The sequence below is a fragment of the Pinus tabuliformis genome, chromosome 5_1, assembly GCF_031772625.1.
Source record: "Pinus tabuliformis cultivar Carrire ecotype Pingquan chromosome 5_1, CPIR1, whole genome shotgun sequence".
In the NCBI taxonomy this organism is placed as follows: domain Eukaryota; kingdom Viridiplantae; phylum Streptophyta; class Pinopsida; order Pinales; family Pinaceae; genus Pinus; species Pinus tabuliformis.
The window spans coordinates 87,742,226-87,752,105 of record NC_142305.1 but is presented as its reverse complement, the minus strand read 5'-3'; positions in this window follow the sequence as shown (position 1 = coordinate 87,752,105).

Sequence of the window (9,880 nt, the reverse complement as noted above, 5' to 3'; positions counted from 1 at the left end):
CTACTACAAGTGAATCTCATGTTGGATCTCACGCTCTGGAGGCAACCCACTTGGTTCCGGAAAAAGGCCATCATAGTTAGAAACAATTTCATACAATTCCTTTTTATCAGTGGGATCACAACCTTGGAAAGCTTCAGATGTCTTGACACCTTTTGTTCTCACAACCATGAGTGTTATAGGGCATTTGACACATCCAATCAGTGAGCCTCCTAATGGGATCAATCAACATCCTATTTTTCCCTTGTCACCATCTTGCACAAATCCCTAAGCTTGTTCCCTTCATCCCCTATAATTTCAGCCCTAAACTACATCATCTTAGATAGTTTTAGGACCAACGCTCCCTGTATGCCTACTGGAGTGCGATTACTTATAGGTTGCTCCACTTTGGACCATGTTGGTCACCAACAGGTTGCTCCCCTTTGCACCTACGTTGGTTCTAGAAATCTAGGAGAATGAGCGGGATTCTGGAAGCTTCCCCTTCTAGGAGTTTCCAAAAGTTGTTTTAACTACTTACCTTCGATAAAACATTCAGATCCTATCCTACCCTACCTTGGAGTTTTCACCACTTATCCTTTGATATTATCCCTCCATCAAAGGTGGATCTCAAACTTTAGATTGGTAATTGGATAAGAACTCCCAACTTACCCTACTTCTCTAAATATCCTCAGCCTTCAATGTGGTTGGGGGTTGGCTTTTGGAGAGTGATTATGCCCTTATGTTGTTGCAATGAGTGGTTATTATCTCATGCATTTAGGGTGATTGGAGGTGCATACTATGACCAGGAAAGGACAAGTTAACCACTTGGAGGAGCTCTTCTACAAGATCAACTGCTACTTATGGTTGTAATCTCCTTCCATTTATGTTAATGAAAATAATTCACTGTTTTCCTATATGTGATGCTATTATTTCATATATTTCAATACCATGTTGATCTATTGAATGAAGTATTTAGATGATACAATATATATCTCTTAGTTTCATGGATTGTGTTATCTCACTGTGAACATTCTAATTTTGGCATTCAGAGCTGGAATTGGAGCTTCCAAGCTAAAGAAGGAGTGAAGTGTGTGAAAAATTCCAGGTATGCCTCACTCCGTTATCTATTTACTTTAAGGAAAAGCATTGTGTTCCTTGTCTCTCTATTGTTCTAGGTTAGCGAACGACCTAGGGGACATACTTTTGTTTGCAATCATAAATCTCGTATAACAATGAGCAAGCACCCTATGTTGGAATTAATCAATCTCTTCATTTGATCTACAGTTACAATATTGGCTTTGACTTTGGCACGATGAGCTCTAAAAATGTATTCCACCTCATTTTTCGTGAGATGATACTTGTTTTCATGAAAAAAGAAAATTTATTTCGTATCATACAAAAATGGACTCCCCAATACAATACCATAGATATCCAAGGGTACAACATCAAGATCAACCTCATTTACTAGTTTGGATGCAATCACAAATATAGCTCTACATTGCTTGGTTACATGTAATTTTTCTTTATCACACACCCAACCAAGAGGGTAAGGTTTCAGATGAGGCTTGGTCTCTAATCCCAACTTTTTAACCAAGGATTCTGAAATCAAATTTTCTTGTGAGCTTGGATCAAACAAGGTTCCCACTTTAGTATGTTTCATTACGACTCTAATGTGGAAAAATTCAATTCTCTTTGGTTTATTAATAAGAGAATCATTTTAAGAACTTGTACTTTCATACGATTAAAATTTTCATTAGCATCAAGAGAAAGAGTACTTTGTGTGCCCATTGTTGTGATCAATGTCTCATCACCAAAATAAGATTCAAGGTCCTGCTGCATGGTTGCCACCATCTTTTCCTTGTTCTTCCCACGAAATATCTTTGGTTTCAACTCTGGATGCAACTTCCAACAATGTTCATCATCATGGCCTTCCTTCTTGCAATGTGTGCAAGATGGCTTTGCTCCTTCCTCATTCTTAGTTGTAACTACCTTCTTGTCCTTTCCCTTTACTTTTCCTTTGAACTTTCCATTATGAGGATTGAAAGATGACTTATTTGGTTTCTCTTCTTTATCATTCTTACCCCTGATTTCAAGGTGAATGGCCTTCACACTGGTCGCATCAATAGTAGTAAGCTCAAATAATAACAAAGAATGTCTGATGTAACTATGTAAAGCACCAATATACTTCGTTACGGTTTTTAGTGAATCAAGTGAAATTTCCGAATCCAATGCTTGTTTTCTAAACTCTTATGTGAAGCTTTGTACATTTTGACCCTTTCGTTGCCTTAAATATTGCCATTCCATTAAAGCCTTTTATCGAAACCCAAAGGATTAAATTGATCTTTTAATGTAGAAACAAAATTGGACCAAGAAGAAAGGAGATTACCCACGTTTTTTCTACCTTTTGCAACTTTTTCTCTAACCAGGCAAGAGCGGTGCCACTCAACCAAAGAGATGATAATTGGATCTTTGTCTCATCTTCCTCGATATGTTGAATTTGGAAATAAACCTCGACTTGTCTAATCCAACTGTTTAGTTTCTCTGCATTACATTCTCCATTATATGTGGGAAAATCAAACTTAATATCTAGCTTTAAAAATGGCTTCTTAAATGTATTCCTATGATGCCTGTTAGAATGATGAGAAGAAGAAGAAGAAGAACTGTCACTAGAGGATGGAGAGGGCAGTTCAGGAGGATCTCCTCTTCCACCTTCATGATTTACTGATGCATGGTCATTGATCCAATTCTTCTCAGGCTTGATGGTCTTCTCATACTCTCCAAACAACTTGTCAACTTTCTCTAACATGGTGAAAAAGATCTTGTGATAATTTCACTCTTCCTCCATTCGATCTTCCTCATCTACCATGTTTCGTCTTCGTGGTGCACACCCCGCTTTGGGATCAAAGGATTTTTGTTTTCATTCTCCTCTTTGAATCTTGTTCCTGTTTAGCATTCACTCATGCAAATCGAATCGAGAAGACCTAGTCCGATACCAAACTTGATCCAAATATTTTAACTTCAAGGATGCATATAGAATTACATATAAAAGAGCATATTAACCAAGTAACTTAATACATGAAAAAGAAGTAAAAATCATAAAGCAACCATGAGATCAAAGGCACACAAAATATTTGATTATGGAGTTCACCCAATGTGGTCTATGTCTCTAGGCCCTGCTCAAAGTGTGGGATGCATTCTTTTATTAAGTGGAAGCAAAGAAATTAGTTACAAGCAACTTTACAAAAATGATCCTTATACCTCCAATTTGGATGAGGACCTAAAAATGGCGACCTTGGCTAGAAAAAAACACTGCACTGTTGGATTCTTTGTGAGAAAACTTGAAAAATCGATTATAAACTTGTCAAATTCTGACACTAGCACCTCTGGCCCTCTAAATGAATCTTTTCAGCATCTTGGAGATTCCCTTAATGATGGTTTCACTCCCCTAGTCGCTCTTGGTTTTGTCGTTTTCCCTTCTTCGGTCTAAGTCAAATGCATTTGATTGAGTTTAAATACATATTGGCGTGGTGGAGTTAACAAGGTAGGAGCCTTAGCTCATTGGTAATAGTTGACAAGATTGGAATTCGGTTTGGGGCAGACCCGATTCAAAACCTATCGTTTCTCGTTTTAGCTTGGACGTGTTATAAACATAGCGCACAATTTTTCGTTGTAACGTAATGTGCTTCAAATGGAATTCGGGACTACTCGATTGGTGGGCTAGCCCATGTGGGTCAGGCCGGTTTGATCCATGCCAGTCCCATAACACATATGTTGGCGACAGGTGTCGAATCAGGTGGGTTTGATGGTCGGCAGCCCGCCCACCCATTACGACGTTATATATATATACGTATATATATATATATATATATATATATATATATATATATATGTGTGTGTGTGTGTGTGTGTATATATATATATATATATCTTGTGTAATGTTAGACCATTTGGGGATGGCGAGGTTGGCAACTCGCCACCTCAAAAATATTATATATATATATATATATATTTTTTTGAACCATGTAAGTAATTTTTTTCCGCCATAAAAAAAGGGATATTAGACAAATTAAAGAGGCAACAAATTATCCCATTCCAACGACCGTTTTCCATGCACCGTGACTCTACCAAATTGTTGCGTCATTAGTGACTGTCACTTGGCCAAGATTGACCATAACTTTGACCATCTATAACTTGAGCATACGAAATCAGATTTGAGTGTCATTTGCACCATTAGAATCAAGGCGATAAGAGCTATGATTGGGTCCTAGTTTCCCTTCCATTTGAGGACTTCGATTTTTGAGATATTTTCAAGGCCACTTCTATTTATGGATCCATTCGGATCATCCATAGTTCTAGGTAGCAGTCTGTAATCAAAAGTTGTTATCGTTAGATAGATATTCCTATCAAGGTATCATACACATTAAATGGAGATCGTATTTCAAAGTTACGAGCCCAAGAAGTTGATGTACCGACTAATCCCAATGGGGCTCACAAATGTTTGGTGCTTCATCACCTATGTAACATCCCTCGTGAAAAGTTAATGTTGGTAAATAGTAAAAGTAACTATGAACAAAGACTTTATTTGAAAAGTACATAACTCTGTTGCTAGTATTATGATAATTAAAAATTGTGTTAGTACTATTTGATTTGAGCATATGATTAATCATGATTAATAACTGTGGAGGCAGTTAAAAATAAAACCCTAACTACCTTCAGGAGGTAGTTGAGTCCCCAGAGGAAAAGGGGAAAGATTGCCAAGTCTGGTAAGGATCAGATGGCAGAGAAAAAAAGTTATGCTATGTCTGGTTATGATCAGATGGCATAGGAAAAAGGAAAGGAATTTTCCTGTATGCGCTATGTCTGGTTAGGACCAGATAGCGAGATCTGGCAAAAGCCAGAGAAACTGCAGTCAAGAGGTTCTGCAAGTGCTTGGGGGTGGAAGATCGTGAAGAATCTTCCTACGGACGGGTGGATTGACAAGCATTACAAGTAGGTTTGCAGATAAGCAGGTATGGCTTACTATGTATATATAAATCTGCTGAGATGTCTCTTGTATTGTTCTGTGCTAAGAAAATAGAAATAGCGGGAAAACATCTGACTATTCTTCTTTAACAGAAACAAGAAAAGAACATTAACTTCTGTATTACAGACAGAGACCGAAACAAACTTGCATTCTGTAGGAAAGAACATTAAAATTCCTTGCATTCCTCATTTGAAATAAAAGTAGAAAACGGAATAAACAGGTCATTGTTACTTCGGTGATAGCAAGAATTTACGAACAGAAGTGATACTGTAAAACCCTCTATTTATATTTAAGTGTCGAAGTAAAGAACTAGAAATCTTTATGTACAGAAAGAAACGAAAGGAAATGAACAAGCGTTCTTTGCAAAAAGACTGTATTATGCACATAAAATCACGACATATATCCATAAGGCGAGTCTGGTATGTCTCGCAGACCAAACGAATCCGTAGACAAGCTGTATCATTAGTCATAGAAAAGTAATGGTATATATATTAAACCCCGATCAAGAGGACCGCGAGAATCACAGAGATTGAGAACAAAACAGGACCACACTGTAACATTACCCGATAAACATATAGCTGTGTCGCGTGAGCAGATTAAATATATATACACATTCACGGTTAACGACACAAACAAATGAGTATGAATGCCGAGGAAGTGGCATGATAACCGTGGTTACATGCATCCTCAGCCAAGCTTACTGGTAAACCCCGCTCTGCATATGCTACTCTAGCTGGGCTGAAGCTTGTGCTAGCCAGCAGGGGGCACCAAAGTCGGAAATATAACTATATGGATTCATCATTAAAACGGAAAGACAATAACAGTAGTTTTACTCTGCCAAATAGATATTACAAATCAAACATTGAAACTGTAAATAAAACCCGTTCAGAGAAGACGGTTAATCGAAGAATAACATTATGAACAGAATTGAACTTACGGAGTTACCCGTATCTTATACATATGATATCTCAACAAGTTTTAATCCAGAATCAAACCCTCACAGCTCAGTACCATAGTTCAGTCAATAACCACTGTCTGCGTTCAAAAGAGAACAAGCTTCATGGCTAAAATGCTAGATATACATGCTAAGTGAATCACGGTTAAACAATCAAAGCTCAGCACGCAGTGCTTCCCGACAGAGGTGTTCCGCCTAAGCAGGGCAAGAAACCTGACTGTCATCCGGAAGAACCCTGAACTTGTGCAGGGACCGAACTCGAAGAGATAATGACCGACATCCCTGCCCAAGGGAGTAAAGGTTCAGCCATTGCTTCGGATAAGTCGAATATAGGAAGTCGCGGCAGTATTTAAACTTACCTGGTAATGGGCTGCCGACAGAGTGAAGAAATTCCTTGTCTTCAATGGATCAACGATGAGCCATCTACCTGAAAACATCAACCAATTAGTAAATTGAGAATCTGTGTAAATCATTGAAGGACTGTAATAAAATAAAAAGGGGAAACTAATACCGGCGTTAACCAGAATGGAATTGCCTAAGCGATGTAACCAGTAACTGTAAGCGTGAGGAAAAGACTAACTGAACACCATAGCCGCATACCTGAATCGAAGCGTGGTATTGATGGCAGCTGAAAGAATGGCGAAACAAACAAAATGTTACAGTGCGGTAGCGATGCAAACTCATACAAAAATGAAAACTAGAACCCGACAGAAGGAGAGACCTGTTATTAAATATCTTTTTCCCTTTTACCGTTTCGTGGCGCATTCCTAACCATCGATCCGCAATGTGCCCTTATCGCCGTTCGATAGCCGGTGGGTCTCGGGAACCTTCAGGCGCGAAAACAGCAATGCCCGAGGTGTCAGGCCGTAGACGCTTGGAGCACCGGGCGCACATGGCCGCATGCCATCGAACCGTCTATCCATCCATATGGACAACGCTGGTATTGACAACTGGTTTCCGATGCCGAGGCCGGACAAGTATCATAAACGCAGAGATTTCGGGATACGGAAATCAGAGTATTATAGCTGTTGCCATTAATACGCTATCGCAAACTGTGCATTGTATATGTTCCGTGTTCAATTTTAGAATATGTCTATGAGTAACTGATCCACGAATATATATAGCAGCGAATCCTTTAAGGTGATATATGTATAATGAAAGTGAATATAATGCATTATAACCATTATGCAAATGAAATATATGTTATCAATAAGTGTGTACGAGTATATTATATGTTATCAATAAGTGTGTACAAGTATATGTGTAACCATATATGCGTAGAGGTAAAACTTAAAATCACGCTGCAGTAATGTATTTACAAGAATATTAATGTGGAGAATATGTAGAGTCATCGTAAGGTAATTAATACCGTAAACCATCAAAAAACAATTTTTACTTTAGTATGGGAGTGTGACAAATTGGTATCAGAGCCCAAGTTTACAACTCTGTGACCTTTGGGAAAATTTCGAGTTATGCAGCAATGTAAATATACAGTGTCATGACAAAAGTTGAGAGTGTGCTAAAAACAAATTATATCTGTTTAATGAGTTATTCTTAAGCAGGTAGCAGCAGAATGAGGAGAGCAAATAGCGCTCCCCATGGAAATTTGGATCAACCCGATAACGTGAGGCAACCTCAGGGAAATCCTGAGCTTTGGGTGCAACTGGGAGCAGAAGGCCGCAATACTGATTCGACGCTCATGAGAACAGTTCAGGAACTAAAGGACGAAATGGCCCGGTTGCGTGCAGATAATGCAAGACTAAATGTGGAACAAGAGAGGATTCTGAAAAGCTTATCTGATAAGCAACATCAACAGCAGTCACATCCGAGGCCTGAACAGGCACCAGTAACAGATGAACAGAGCTATCACACTGAACAGGAGGAAGCAGAGGACAGAGGGGAGACGCGAGGAGAGAAGTCTGCCAATGCTTCTGAATATCAAACTCCAAAAAGACCACGGATGGAACTTCAAGGAGAATTTCGGAAGATTAAACCACCTCATTTCGATGGGGAGTCAGAAGAAGCTGCAGAGGCATGGCTAATTAATATGAATAAGTATTTTCAAGTATACGAGTATGATCATCATCTTAAAGCCAGGCTGGCTATATTTCAGCTGCAGGCCAAAGCCACACTATGGTGGGAGGAGGTCAAGATGGTGAGGGGAGTGAGTGAGCAGGATGTGACCTGGGAATTTTTTCAGAGGTATTTCAAGGAGAAGTACCTGACAGAACGCTTTTACGATGAAAAAGCGCGGGAATTTCATGATCTGCGACTTGGACAGCATACCATTGACGAGTTCGTAACTAAATTCACATCCCTGCTTCGTTATGTGTCGTATATTCGTGAAGAAAAGGCTAAGGTACAAAGGTTTGTTAGTAGCCTACCTCTGGCAATGCGAGAAAGGATAGAGTTTGATAATCCGAAGACGATGGATGAAGCAATTCGGAAGGCAAGACTATGTTATCAGCAAAACAAACAAAAAGGAGAAAGTTCTGGGAAGCGTTGGACAGATAAGAGGGGCAGCAGAATGCCTGTGGGAACTAAGGGAACTCGCAGCAGCTTTCAAAAAGGATTCTCGAAAGGGGCCAATACTAGAAATCCAGCTAAAAATCAGAACAGATTCAAGCCTCCTACTGAATCTAAATATAGTGAACAGCAAGTTAGATTGGACAATGAAGGCTCGGCTAGGCCACTCGTTCAGTGTTGGGGTTGTGGTGGACCCCATTATATTAAACATTGCCCTCATCGGAAGGAAAGCGATCAGTTGTCCCAGATCTATGAAGCTTCTACAGTAGGAGATGTGGCCCGATCTATGCCCAGAATAAATGCAGCACTGGAGGATCGACAAGCTGATTACCAGCCAACAATGATAGAGTTTGAAGGTAAGATCTTTGATCGAACTATTTCTATTTTAGTAGATCCAGGAGCTACTTTAAGCTATGTAAGTCCCAAAGTTGTGGAAAGCTGTGGTTTGCAAACTATTAAATTTAAAAGCCCTTGGCTAGTACAGCTGGCCACTGGGGCCAAAAGACGAGTACTGACTAAAGTCAGCAACTGTCCATTAAGGATAGCTGGCCAAACAATAACAACTGAATTAAACGTACTCCCTCTTGGGTCCTATGATGTGCTGATAGGAATGGACTGGTTGGAACAGCGATGGTCTGTAATTAATTGTAAAACGAAAACAGTCTCTTACCGAGATGAGCTGGGGGTGGGAAAAGAGATTCAAGGCATCCAAAAACCAGTGCAGATCCGGCCAATCACGACCTCACAGCTGGTTAAATGTGTCCGAAAGAAATGCCAGATTTATGCAGTACAAGTAGGGTACGCAGGTTCTGTGGATAAGGTTGCAACTGTTGAAAATATACCGGTAGTGCAAGATTTTGCAGACGTATTTCCTGAAGAAATTCCAGGACTGCCGCCCAAAAGAGATTTAGACTTCACCATTGAGTTGGTACCCGGAGCAGCCCCAGTGTCTCGAGCACCCTATCGGATGAGTGTGCCGGAGTTAACTGAATTAAAAATGCAACTGCAAGAGCTGTTGGACAAGAAGTATATCCGTCCCAGTGTATCTCCTTGGGGAGCTCCTGTGCTATTTGTGAGAAAAAAAGATGGAACTCTGCGTATGTGCATAGATTATAGACAGCTGAACAAACTGACAGTTAAAAACAAATATCCACTACCCCGCATTGATGAGCTGTTTGATCAGGTAAAGGGGGCGACAATCTTCTCAAAGATTGATTTAAGATCGGGTTACCATCAAATCAGAATTAAAGATGAGGACATAGCCAAGACAGCTTTTCGTACTCGCTACGGACACTACGAGTTTGTGGTACTGCCTTTTGGATTAACTAATGCACCTGCGACATTCATGTGTTTGATGAACAGTGTATTTCATCAATACCTAGACAAATTTGTATTGATCT